We start from the raw sequence: 13,550 nt of genomic DNA, 5'->3' as shown, positions 1-13,550 counted from the left end.
AATATATATTTCCAAGATAAAAATTAGATTGGAAACTTTTTATGAGAACAAAAATTAAAAAATAGAGACTACTATGATCAGTGATATATTTTATTTGATGTTCAGCAAACATACACTGCTGTGTTCCCGGTGTAGCTTGATGGTGATGGTTACAACAGGAACTGGACGTTGGCACCTCTTTCGTGGTACAGTGCGAGGGACTACTGTTGACAAGCTATGATGAACGTGGAAGCTTTGGGTCCTGTGGGAGTCTCTGTGGGTAGGGGCGGGTGGAGTCTAGCCTAGTCCAGGGTGCAGGGAAAACTTTCTGGGGAAATGAAGTTTTGTCAAGAGGCAGACCAACTGCCTCTTTTAATGAGAACTCCTGAAATCCTGGAAGAACGCAGGGCTTCTGCTAAGCGCCGTGTCAACAGCAGTGTCACAAAAGAAACAGAGGGTCATTGGATGATCAGGTGCTAGAAACAAGCCTAAAAGTGACTGCCTATAATGGAGAAGTGGTGCGAATACCTAAAAAGGAAGCAACGATGTATCTGAGTCACAAAAGCTTCTGTATTTATATGGTCTGAAAACTGGGGCACAATGTAAATGACGAGTTAATGGGTGCAGCACACCAACATGGCACATGTATACATATGTAACAAACCTGCACGTTGTGCACATGTACCCTAGAACTTAAGTATTATAATAATAAATTTTTTAAAAAAATATTTGAAATCAGAATAAAATGTTTTCATAAAAAATGCTTTCTACTGGAAGAGTGGAGGTTTTTGCTACTAGCCTTCTCTTAGTGACATCAGAGAAGTTGGGTCTGATTAACATTGTGTTGCATCATTCATGGAGATGAGCTCATGGTAGGTAATGGAGGCCCTGCTGAACTTCACACATTGTAAGAAAGATAATGGTTCATAGAAAATGGCCAAACCCTTTTTATATGAGTCACGTTATCAGAAGTTATCCTTTCCTGGAATTCACTTCTTTCAATTAATTTTTTAAAAATAATAACTCACAAAAGCTTTTACTAACACATTTATGAAGGATGTCCTACATGCTTCATAAAGCCTTCCAGAAATTTCCTTTTCCTAGTGTTTTTCTCTCATGTACTTGAATAGATATGGCATCTTTTGACAACTAATTATCTGACTTTTGAATATAGCTTTTATTTACTGGGTAGTAAAACAGCGAAAAGTTAAATTATGGCACCCAATTAAGCAAATCTTTTGCTTTGGTCAGCTAAAGGGAATGGAAAATTTATTTATTTTTTCTCTACTATAACTTCTTTTTATCAGTAACTTGACAAATGGTGTCACTAAGATGGTAAGGTTTTTATATTGAAATGATAAGACTGAATTTTAGAAACTGTTAACTTTTAAGAAGTGTACATAATTGGATTCTTTTTATTTTTCTAGTTTTATTCTCATATATTCTGTATTTCATGGCTTTGCTTTTTATTGCCTTCATTCTGAGTTAAATATACAGTCAGCTTTGTGTGGAATTAATATCTAAGATGTTGGGATAATGTAAGCTGCTCCTAACAATGGATCACAATTCATTTTAAATTAGTGAGTTCATTTAAATGAAATAATTGGGTCATTATTTACATATACACAGTTGTTTCCAAATTTTATTGGGAATAAAATAATAAAAGAGTTGGCACTGACAATTTTGACATCTCTATAACTCAGGACAAGAGATGACCTATTTTCTCTCTCCTCGTATTATAGTCCCATAATTTCCCCAATTACTACTGCATAGAAACGTCAAGTTGGTGTTGAGTAGTTGGCAAATAAATGAGAGTGCTTGAATTGTAGCATTGTTCAGCTCAGAGATAACTGCATTTTATCATGTGGAAAGGATCTGTGTTGCTAAAGTGAGGGTAACACAGAAATATCAACCAAACCCACAATAGAAGAGAAATCCACACTCTTTTAAGAAGACTCGTCCTCTCCCCTGACTTGACATTCATCAGACTCCTTGATCACTCCAACCTTTGCTCCTTGGCTCTGTATTCATAAGACATTTTCTGTATTAGTTTTTATTTAGCTGATGTGAGTCGGTCTTTGCTTTTCCCCAAATAAAGTCTTTAAGAATAAGTACCATTTAAAATTATTTTCTTTTATCTCTCCCAGTCAGACTCAGCTAAATGTAGGCAAATGTAATGGCCAATTAATCTAATAACCAGCATGTTATGGGAATACAGGAACTGACTCTGTGTACTTGAAGCCTGCAATGGAACAGGCTCTGGAGGCCCCTACTGTGCCTGGTACTCACCCTTTAGTTGCTGGATTGTGAGAATATCCAATAAGTGCCTGAGAAGGGGCTGGAATAGCCAAAGACAGTGGCTGTTTCCTAATCAGTTTGGAAGTATTTCAATATTTTGGGTAGACTAACAACTCTAGCTATGGGAAAGCATTATGGTTGCTAGAACTCAGATGTTTCAGCCTTCAGCAGACTGTGACTAAAACTAAGTTTCCTTTTGACATCCAAATCATCATGTTGCAAGCCTGTGAAAGCTCACACATTTTTTTTGTTTTTCTTCTCAGATCTCTCTGGACATGTCTAGGATGGCTGATAAGTTGGGTTCCAAAGATCCCGCCAGGTAGTGGTTCCTACTGCTGCTAAGTACCAGCTGCAGGCCATTGTACCATTCTTCTGAAGTGCTACAGGTAAAGCATCTTTTCTCAGGCACCTGTTACTCCCTCTGCACCTCTTTATTTAATGTGTGGGTCAAGCCTTGCCCGTAATTTCACAGAGTGATGGCTAAGGACAGCTTCTAGTGCTTAGACTTTATAAAAAGTTGAAGAAAAAATGGAGAAATCCAAACCTGGAAAGTGATATGACTCTTCTAAAAGTCCATTGGTTGTGGTCCCTCCTTAAGGACATTTCCAATGGGTCCCTTAGCTCTGGTCTATTGCAGGAACCAACTGCACCTACTAGGTAGCTTTTGATCAAGGCTCTTCTCAAAGCCTAAGACTCACTTTTCTGAAATCCAGAGGGAGAAAAGTCTTTTAAAAAATTCCTATCCAAAGCTGACTCTTCTATCTGCTTTACTTATCTCTTCCCACAACTCTAAGGCCATTCCCAGCTTCTAAAATTTTCTAAGTTAGGGTCACTGCATTAGTCCATTTTCATGCTGCTGATAAAGACATACCTGAAACTGGGCAATTTACAAAAGACAGAGGTTTAATGGATTTACAGTTCCACGTGGCTGGGGAAGCCTCACAATCATAGCAGAGGGCAAGGAGGAGCAAGACACATCTTGCATGGATGGCAGCAGGCAAAGAGAGCTTGTGCAGGGAAACTCACATTTTTAAAACCATCAGATCTCATGAGACTTATTCACCATCATGAGAATAACATGGGAAAGACCCACCCCCATGATTCAATTACCTCCCACCAAGTTCCTCCCATGACACATGAGAATTGTGGGAATTACAATTCAAGATGAGATTTGGGTGGGGACACAGCCAAACCATATCAGTCACTTAGTCCTGGATCACTTTAAAAATGGAAGGCTAGAACTCTACTCCAGATTTCCCTAAACCCAACTCTGTTCTACCCTCATATTGTCTTCATTTCACCCTAGAGAAAAGGAGCGAATGTACTGCATATTCTTACTAAGTTCTCTCACAACTTCCTGATTCCAGCTATTGAGCTGCACATGTGCATGCATCTCAAAAAAAAAAAACAACTTTCAGTTAAGGGGGGGTTTAAACTCTGATTTAGGGGAAAATGTAATAAGCAGATTTGCATAATTTTGCAAAAGCTAATACCTATTTTATAGCACCCGAATAAAGAGAGCATGATATCTGAGTTTGAAGTGCCTATGTTCAGATTCCTTCATAACTTTCAATTCTCCCCCCAAATAATGGGAGTAGTAATTGTAGATAGGAATAAATAGGACCATCCATCAGAGTGACCACTCCCAGAAAAAATGCTGTTTCTATTAGCAAAAATGACTTCCTCAGCTTCCAGATCACTCCTCCAACAAAAACAGAAGTTCCATTCTTTACCAGGTATTTTGATGAATTTGATTTATTGTTAAAGAAAGTTAAAATTGTAAAGAGAATTATTAATAGAATTATTGTCTCTCTGAGTACACGTGACTGTGGAATAGTGGGGTCTGTAAGTTACTGATGGCCTCTAAGAGTGAAAATGTCAGAGCCATGGGGCTTTATAATGAAAACAGAGAATGGTGGGGTGGAGAGTTATGAATAGGTAAACTTGGATGGAAAGTTGTGAATAGGTAATGTGTGTGTAGAGAGTGTGACAAGCCTGTGCTGTTTTACTGCCTGAGATATATTTTAGCACATACATTAGGATGAAATTTTCAGATATTAACAGGGATTCCTGTTATTGAACTTCTTTAACTCTTTCTCATCTCTTGGGGAACAGTGGGAGCTTTCTGTAGGCACTGCCCTCAGGGGAAAGGCAGATTTGGTGAGTATGAGGAATCTTTGGTCAGCTTTGAGGTTGTAAAGCCCACAGCAGAAACAACAGTTTAGAAATCTATGCTTTCCATGTGCAAGAAGCAGGATTTTTGAAATTTTTATAATGGTTTCTATACATAGGTTTCAAAGAGTCAGATCTTGGAGGACTAAGTACAGTTTTACTTATTCGGTTTACTAAAAGCTAAAGCAAAGGGCAAAGGCAACTTGTTAACTACGCATTGGCACTCAGTCTGCCCAGCAGTGACCTACAGACACTTCCACTCATATTCCAGTGGCCAAAGTGAGTCATGTGGTCCTGCCAGGTTCAACCACGGAATGGTGTCTAATCCTCTTACAGGCAGGGCACCACAGAAGAGGATGCCAAATATGGGTAACTAGACACACAGTCTGCCACACAGACAAATGTACATTTCAGCAACGCCGTGTGGAGAACAGAGTGGGCACACCTCTGTGGACTGCTCAATCCCTGCATGCTTGACACCGCTGGAGTTCAGACCAGTACTGTGTTTCTGATTAGACCTGGGAGGGCTGAGGAAACCACAGCTTATGTAACTCCTCCTACAGAGAAATTTTCCTCTAGAAATATTTCCAGTGAGCTTCGTTGTTTTCCCACTTCTGTCAAGAAGAAAACAACCTGACAATAATGGCAAGGGGGACAGGGGAGAAGCACAAAGTCAAAATGACAGGCATGGAATGAAAGAATCAGGCCAGTAGTGATGTATGAAATGTCCTACTTTTGATTTTTCATGTAGGAAACACTTAAAATTGATTTGCATTATCTCCGTCAATATTCTTAGCCCCTATTGTCTATTTCTTGTGACAGGATGGATATCCTGTCTCCCTCCAGTCTTCTGCCTCCCTATTTTCCGTCCCCACTTTCCCATGTAGTTAACACTAGCCATCCTTTACATGTAGTATAAAACATAGCCTATTTACATATTAATCCAGCAACCACAGAGGACATCAGAAAACCTAAGGATGGCTGCATTTAGGGCTCAGTGTAACAAGGCCCTTTGAGTCTTAGACTGTGATAAAATGTGAAGTGACATTTCGCAGAAGGAAAAAGCTTCTATTTTTACCTTAGTGTTTAGAAATGGCCCCTGGGAGGAATTGTTGCTCCATCTCAGGGCTTCCCAGATGTGTCAGATTAGAGACCCACCCACTGGAAACACTTCAGGAAGTCAGTCAGCCACTCCTGGGGCTTTCCTAATGACTGGCCATCTTGTCTGAGTTGGTTAACTCAGTTGGATGCAGTGTGTGGTGTTAATTCAGTGGGGCTAATTAGACCAAGGTCATGGGTTTGATTTTCTAGTTTTTTTGTTTGTTTGTTTTGTCTTTGTTTTCTCAGAGAAAATCATTTCTAATCTCTTATTGGCTAACTTAAAAATATGTATTATTGTCCTAAGGAAAGCAAATTAACATATAGCTGTACAAACTACAACTCACCACTCCTCCCTTCTAGAATACAAAGAGTATTTCAGTATGTGTGGTGTGCTATGAATAAGCATTAGCTTCAGTTTAGTAGGATAGGCAAAGGTAAAGAGTTTGCAACATGCTTTGGCTCATTTCAGCTGCTACTGTGCAGTGCTAACAGTGGCTATGTTACTAAGCCGTGCACTGCAGTTCAGTAATGATGATCGTTGAATGTAACTGGTAATGGTCAATGAGATTTCTCATTGGATGATGCCGTCAAACCACAAACTCCTCTAGATGGCATTGGTTGGGCCATCTGCTTCAGTGTGCCTGGAAACTGTGGTGTGTGGCTTCCCTTATTTCATTAGCAGCAGGTTGTTTCCTATGTGTCTGGCCTTTCTAGCTCTTCCAGGGCATGACCTTGACTCTGCACCAACTTCTAGAGTCTACCTCACTGAAACGCTCCTCTGAAAACCTTAGGCCTTGAGAAGTGGCACAATCTATACATTAATATTACCCCCCCACTTTAGTGACTGTAGCATCACATTTCGCCACGTTGTTTTGAAATTTTCATCTGTGCCATGAATAATTTGATTGTTAACCTAGAATAGGCACAACTCAAAATAATTAGCCAAATTTCCCCCAACACTTAGTATGAAACCCTTATGACAGGAGATATTTATTGAGTACTAATCTACATTGTCAAGAAGGGCTTTGCCATTTCAAGTTTCTTCTCTCTCATGTTGCATTCCCCTCTGAGAATCATCATCATTGTATTTACGATCTGGACTTGTTGTTAGAGAGACTAACTCCAACAACAAGTCACCAAGACTTATATCTCATGTAGTGAGTTCATTTCTCCAGAAGCCAAGATTACTTCTGAGAGGTCTTACCAATCTGTTGGCCTTAGAAACCAGGAAAAACCCCTCTGTTTTGTAATCATAAAACATTTGGACACAACCAAGTCACTTAATGATATTTTCGATTAGCCTTTAAGAGAATCAGCCCAGGGAGCACTAATGCCTTGTCCTGTGCAAGGGTGAGCGAAGCTAGTGAGTGGAAGGTTGAAGACAGTAACCTAGGAATCAGGAAGTCTAGGATTTGCTGAATCTGGCACAAATCTCTTTGTGCCTCATTTGGCAAAGTGATTGATGCATGTAGTAGTTAAAAAAATTAGATCTTTTCCTTAAAAAGATTCAGAGAATAGTCCATCCTTCTTATCCACAGATTCAGCATCTGTGGATTCAACCAACTGTAGATTAAAAATATTATGAAAAAAGTAATATAAATTACAATACAGTAATTAATAATACAAATAAAAATGCAGATAGCATTTACATTGTATTAGTTATAAGCAGAGATGATTTAAAGTATATAGGAGGAGATATATATATATATATGTATTCTTAACAGTCCTGAAACCAATCTTCTGTGGATACTGAGTGAGACTGCACTGAGTAACCGTAATATTTAATATGCTTTTATTTTGCCTTGTTAGTAGACCCACCACAAAAGCCTATCTGATATTGTTGATGCTTGGCCGTCAGCAAACACTCTTCTGCAAGGGCAGTGAATTACCATGCTCCATTGCTGTGTTACTCTGTTTTCACACTGCTGATAAAGATATACCCAAGACTGGGCAATTTACAAAAGAAAGAGGTTTAATGGACTTACAGCTCCACATGGCTAGGGAGGCCTCACAACCATAGTGGAAGGTGAAAGGCACATCTCACATGGCAGCAGACAAAAGAAGAGAGTTAGTAGAGGGAAACTCCCCCTTAAAATAACCATCAGATCTCATGAGACTTATTCACTATCTCAAGAACAGAATGGGAAAGACCTGCCCCCAGGATCCGATTACCTCCCACTGCGTACCTCCCACAACACATGGAAATTCAAGATGAGATTTGGGTAGGGACACAGCCAAACCATATCAGTTTCCCATTTGAGACGACACCTATAGATGCTAGAAACACCAGCCCACCTTTTTCCTTCTGCCATCACTTCACCAAAGGAAACAAGAGTGTCAAAAGAAAGTCTTTTACATATAGCTATTAGGTTATCTGTTTGATCTATTTAGTAATTTATTTGATGTTTAGTTTAACCTAATTTCATGTGCTTGAATAATGTTGTGGAAGAGTTGAAATAAGGTATACAAAAGTATGAAGTTCGAATGTGGAGGTCAAAAGAAAATGAAAGAATAGAAGACCGTAGGTTGCAGCACTGATTTATCAAACCTTCCAAAACTCCTGGAAAGCCCATCACATTTTTCAGTGAATACTGAATCCAGTAACATTTTAATGCTTTGAAAAAGCCAATCAGCTCTACAGGGGACCAGTCTCTATAGCCGTGCTGCCCAGCTGAATAGCTGCTAAGCACATGTGACTATTTACACTTAAATAAAATTAAAAATTTAGTTACTCAGTGGCATTAGCAACATTCAAGTGCTCAATAGACAGATATGTTAAGTGGCTAGAGACTTGGACAGTGCACATATAGAACATTTTCATCATTGTTTGGAAAGTTCTACAGGACAGAATTCTAAAGAATTTGAGAATCAGAAAATTCACTCAGATGATAAGTGCACGTTAGATAAATATGCAACACTTTTTCAGGAAAGGTTTTTTTACTTGTTGGAGTAAGCAACTGCTGCTCAGGTATTTATGATGTACTGCATGACATTGAAATGTTTTCTCCTCATATTGATAAGAGATGTTGGAAAGGGAAGATTGTTAATGTTATTGAAATACCTTGTATGTGTGCTAGACATTTTGCTGCGTGTATTAAATATCACCTCACTTATGACATAGCCAACCTTAGTAAAGTTTTACAATTAGCTGGATTTTTACAAATGGGAAGAAGACCCAGGTTCTACAATTAATAAATGGAGAAAAAGCAGTTCGTCTGACACTAAAATTAGTCCCTCTAACCATCTCTCTCTCTCTCTCTCTCTCTCTCACACACACACACACACAGAGAGAAAGAGAGCGAGAGAGAGAGAATTACTGTGTTAAAACAAATTTTACCCTCATTAGAATTTGCCAGATCCTAAGCATAAAGTACTAGACTTACTTCTACATGAGTTGTATGGACCTAAGAACTGGATTAAAAAGAATTGCTATCAAAGCATGAATTGAACAAAATTTGCCATGATTAAAACTCATTTTTCCATTTGGAAAATCTTCCCTTCAGGACAAGATGAAAAACATTCAGAATAAAATGCATGTAGATTAATATAATCTTCAGAGACCGAGGCAAGAAACATGTAAAAGAGAGAAAACAAAACAACAACAACAACAAAAAATCAGCCATTTGCTCTAATTTTCTGGTGATGAGGAGCTTTCCTGTACTTGTTATGCATAGCTTGAGAAATTCATTTCTCAACTAGACCAGCTGGGATACATGGGGGGAACAAAGACCAGCACATCTCAGATGTGTATAAAGGCTCACTTAATTTCCAATGACTACATTCCTGACATGCAAAGATCATAAAGAAGCACGTAGCTAGTCAACTGTTGTCTTACAAACAAGGTAATGAAAGATCCTTTCACCATAAGATGTCAGGCATGTGAAGAAATAATACTTATTTCTGCAGTAATGAAGTGTTTTTACAGAGTCCAGATGCAGCCTGTTTGATTGTTGAGAAGCTCTACTATGGCCCTGAAGTCAGACAGACTTGAGTTTGAATCTGGACATGACTCTTTAATTGTGTGGGGTTAGGTAAATGACTCAATTTCTTTAACATTTGGTTCTCCCATTTCTAAGGATGGAGATACTACAGTTTATTCTACACAGAGTTGTGGCAGGAACCAACTGAGAGAATACCTGTAAAGCTTTTTGCACTATGACTGGCTACCTGAAATACTCAGGATAAGCTATTATTATTAGAATTATTAGCAAATCCTTTTTATTAAGACTAAACTGCCTCATTTATCTAAAACCCATTAATCTTATTGGGCCCTCAGGATTCAAAAAGGGCAAACTGACTCTACTGTATGGCAACAAAGTCTAACACACCAATCAGGTCTAGGTCTCTCAACAATTCCTCATACGACAAAATTTTCTAATATGATATTATTCATGGTAGCCTACTCTTCTGTGCATTAATGACTATTGTTCTTCTTTAAAATGTGATTCTGTAAATAAAATTCAGCACCTTAGATATGGTGTGACAATGCCAGAGTACAGTGTAACTATCACTTTGAAGGACTGATATGCAATATGTTTGTTACTGACAAATCAGTTTACTTTAAAAGTTAGCCATAAGAGGCCGGGCGCAGTGGCTCAAGCCTGTAATCCCAGCACTTTGGGAGGCCGAGACGGGTGGATCACGAGGTCAGGAGATCGAGACCATCCTGGCTAACACGGTGAAACCCCGTCTCTACTAAAAAATACAAAAAACTAGCCAAGCGAGGTGGCGGGCGCCTGCAGTCCCAGCTACTCAGGAGGCTGCGGCAGGAGAATGGCGTGAACTCGGGAGGCGGAGCTTGCAGTGAGCTGAGATCCGGCCACTGCACTCCAGCCTGGGCGACAGAGCCAGACTCCGTCTCAAAAAAAAAAAAAAAAAAAAAAAAAGTTAGCCATAACAGATCTCTTGCATCTGGGAAGATGGAGTAGACATATTTCCAAATTCCTGCCACTAATTGTACTAAGTACAATTAATGACCCCAGACATTATGCATATAAGAAACAAAAATACGAAAAGTAGAGGGAAGTCAGATCAACTGAGAAATCAGGGAGCCACAGATTTATAAAGTAGTGAGTTCTCTGGGTTTTCTGCAGAAGAAAACTTTTATATATCCCAATGGGTGTGCACCCATTGAGGGATAAAAGTCTACTCTCTCTAGCTAAAGAACCAGGAAAACAACAAGAAAACTCTCCCCCATCTTGCTGAGATAGCATTAGATAAAGCCTAGTGGAGAGTCAAAACTTTTACCATGCCCCAGTAATAATGGGGCTACCTTCCCCTCTGCCCTCTGGTTTTAGCGAAGGCAGAATGGTGACTACAAATGAAGCACTTCCACTCCTCCTAGCCAAAAAGATATCTGTAAAGGTATAGCAGAGAGCTAGAATTATCACTTCTACCTAGTGGTATTGAGGAGCTTCTCCCCATTTAGGTGTCAACAGAGGTTGAGTGGAAACCTGAACTTCTGCCCCTACCTGGCAGTGTTGAGAGTAAGGAGCCGATACCTTGTTCCCTTCCCCTGACAAAGTATTGTCAGGACAAGGCAGTTGAATAAAAAAAAATTAAATAAGATCTACAACCTCATAACATAATATCTAAAATGTCAAGGTTTTGATTGAAAATCACTCATCTTACTAAGACCCATAAAGGAGTCACACTAAATAAAACAAGATAATCAATAGATGTCAACACTGAGATGGCAGAACTGTAAGGATTATCGGAGGGAAAAAAGTAAAGTAGCCATACTAAAAATGCCTCAACAGCAATTACAAACAAACACAGAACAAAAAATAACCTCCGAAAAGATATATGAAGTCTCAACAAGAAACAGAAGATAAAAAGAAGAACCAAATAAAAAAATTAGAACTGGAAAATAACCAAAATAAAAAGCCTAGTAGATAAACTTTACAGCAGAATGAAGGGAGGAAGAGTAGAGAATGTGAAGACAGAACAATAGAAATTACATAATCTGAACATCAAAGGGTAAATAGACTAAATTTATGAAAAGAACAAAGCCTCAGAAACCTGTGGGAAAATAGCAAGAGACATAACATTTCTGTCAGTTAAGTCCCAAAAGGAGGAAAAGAGGACAGAGACAAAAAGTACTCAAAAACCTAATGGCTGAAAACTCAAATTTGGCAAAATATATAAATGCATAGATTGAAGAAGCTGAGTGAACATTAAACAGAATATACCCAATGAAATCCAACCAGGAAAATTTATAATCAACCTTCTAAAAACTAAAATCAAAGAAAAGGTTTTTTAAAAAGTGATAAACAACAGCTTATCTATGGGGGAAAAGCAATGTAGATAACATTGTATTTATCATCAGAAATTGTAGAGGCCAGAAATAAAGAGGCACAATATTTTTCAAATGCTGAGGAAAAAATGGCTTGCAACCCAGAATTTATGCTCAATAAGACATATCCTTCAAGGAAGATGGAAAAATCAAAACATCAAAATATTCTCAGATAAAGGATTACTAAGAGATTTTTTTACCAGCATACCTACCTTAAAAAAACATGACTGAAGGAAGTTCTTTAAACCCAAAGCAAATGATAAAAGAAGTCGTCTCTGGAACATCAATAAAGAAGAAAAAAACAATTAAACAAATGACTAAATACAATAGATTTTTCTTCTTCTATTCAGTTTGCTATACAATGTTTGACAGTTAAAGCAAAATTATAACAATATCTGTGCTTCTAAATGTATATGGAAGAACTTTTATGAAAAATGAGGGGGAAGAGATATAAAGGGAATAAGATTTCTGTTCTTCACTCAAACAGGGATGATGACATCAATAGACTGATAAGTTATGTATGTATAACGTAATACATAGCACAACCACTAAAAAAGTCATCTACCAAAACACACTCAAAACACTATTAATACATAAAAAAAATTTGAAAAATATTTTGTAACCCACAGGAAGACAGTAAAAGGAAACAAAAACTCAGAACAAAGAGAAAACACAAAACAAAAAGGCACACTAAAACTGTAGCATATCAATAATAACACTAAATGTAAATAGTATAAGGGGCATTAATGAAAAGACAGACATACAGATTAAACAAATATGATTCAACTACGTGTTGTCTATAAAAAATTCACTTCAGATACAGAATGCAGGGAGGTTGAAAGTACAAAGATGGGAAAAAATACATCATACAAGCATGAATTAAAATAGAGTAGAATTTACTAAGAAGACATAGCAGTCCTAAATGCCTATACTCCAAAAAACAGAATCTCAAAGTATGTGAAATAAAAACAAAAAGAAGAAATAGGCACATCCACAATTTTAGTAGTTGCATTTCAACACTCTTCTATCAAGAATTGATAGAACTACTAGATAGGAAATCAGCAAATATATAAAAAAAACTCAACAGCACCATCAAACAGCAAAATCTCAGCATAACACTCCGTCTCCAAAAAGCAAATAAATATTGTTTCAAGTGCTCAAAGAATATATACCAAGGTAGATCACATGCTGGACCATAAAGCATACCTAACACATTTAGAAGCATTGAAATCATACAATGCATTATCTGATCACAATGGAATCAAACTAAAGATCAGTACAGAAAGATAACAGATAAATCTCCAAACCCTTTGGAAATATATAATTTATTTGTAAATAGTTCATGGATCAAGGAGGAAGTCTCCAGGTGAATAACAAAAGGATATTGAACTGAATAAAAATGAATTATCAAAATTTGTAAGATACAGCTAAAGCAGTACGGAGAAAAATATTTTGGACCTTAAATGTTTACATTAGAGAAGAGGGAAAAAAACTCAGATCATTAATTTAAGCACCCACTACAAGTACCTAAAACAAGAGAAACAAAATAAATCTAATGTAAGGAGAAGGAAAAAAGTAAAGATAAGAGCAGGAATCAATAAAAACAATACAGAAAATTAGTAAAACAAAGAGCTGGATTTTTTAAAGTCTGAATAAATCAACGAATCTCTAGCAAGACAGGCAAAAAAAAAAAAAAAAAAAAAAG

General features: G+C 37.6%; 1 protein-coding gene across 5 annotated transcripts in view; it reads left to right on the top strand.

The window, feature by feature from the left end:
• PIK3C3 (phosphatidylinositol 3-kinase catalytic subunit type 3) overlaps positions 1 to 13,550 on the top strand; it is a 578,331-nt gene that overhangs the window by 362,644 nt on the left and 202,137 nt on the right. For all 5 annotated transcript variants that reach the window (XR_007721190.1, XR_007721193.1, XR_007721195.1 and 2 more), the window contains one exon: positions 2,541 to 2,663. The gene's annotated coding sequence lies outside the window, so the exon portion shown is untranslated. The remainder of the gene's footprint in view (positions 1 to 2,540; positions 2,664 to 13,550) is intronic.

This window comes from Macaca thibetana, chromosome 18 (genome assembly GCF_024542745.1).
Source record: "Macaca thibetana thibetana isolate TM-01 chromosome 18, ASM2454274v1, whole genome shotgun sequence".
Classification (NCBI taxonomy): Eukaryota; Metazoa; Chordata; class Mammalia; order Primates; family Cercopithecidae; genus Macaca; species Macaca thibetana.
The sequence above is the reverse complement of the archived record's forward strand: the minus strand, read 5'-3'. Positions and strand labels throughout refer to the sequence as shown.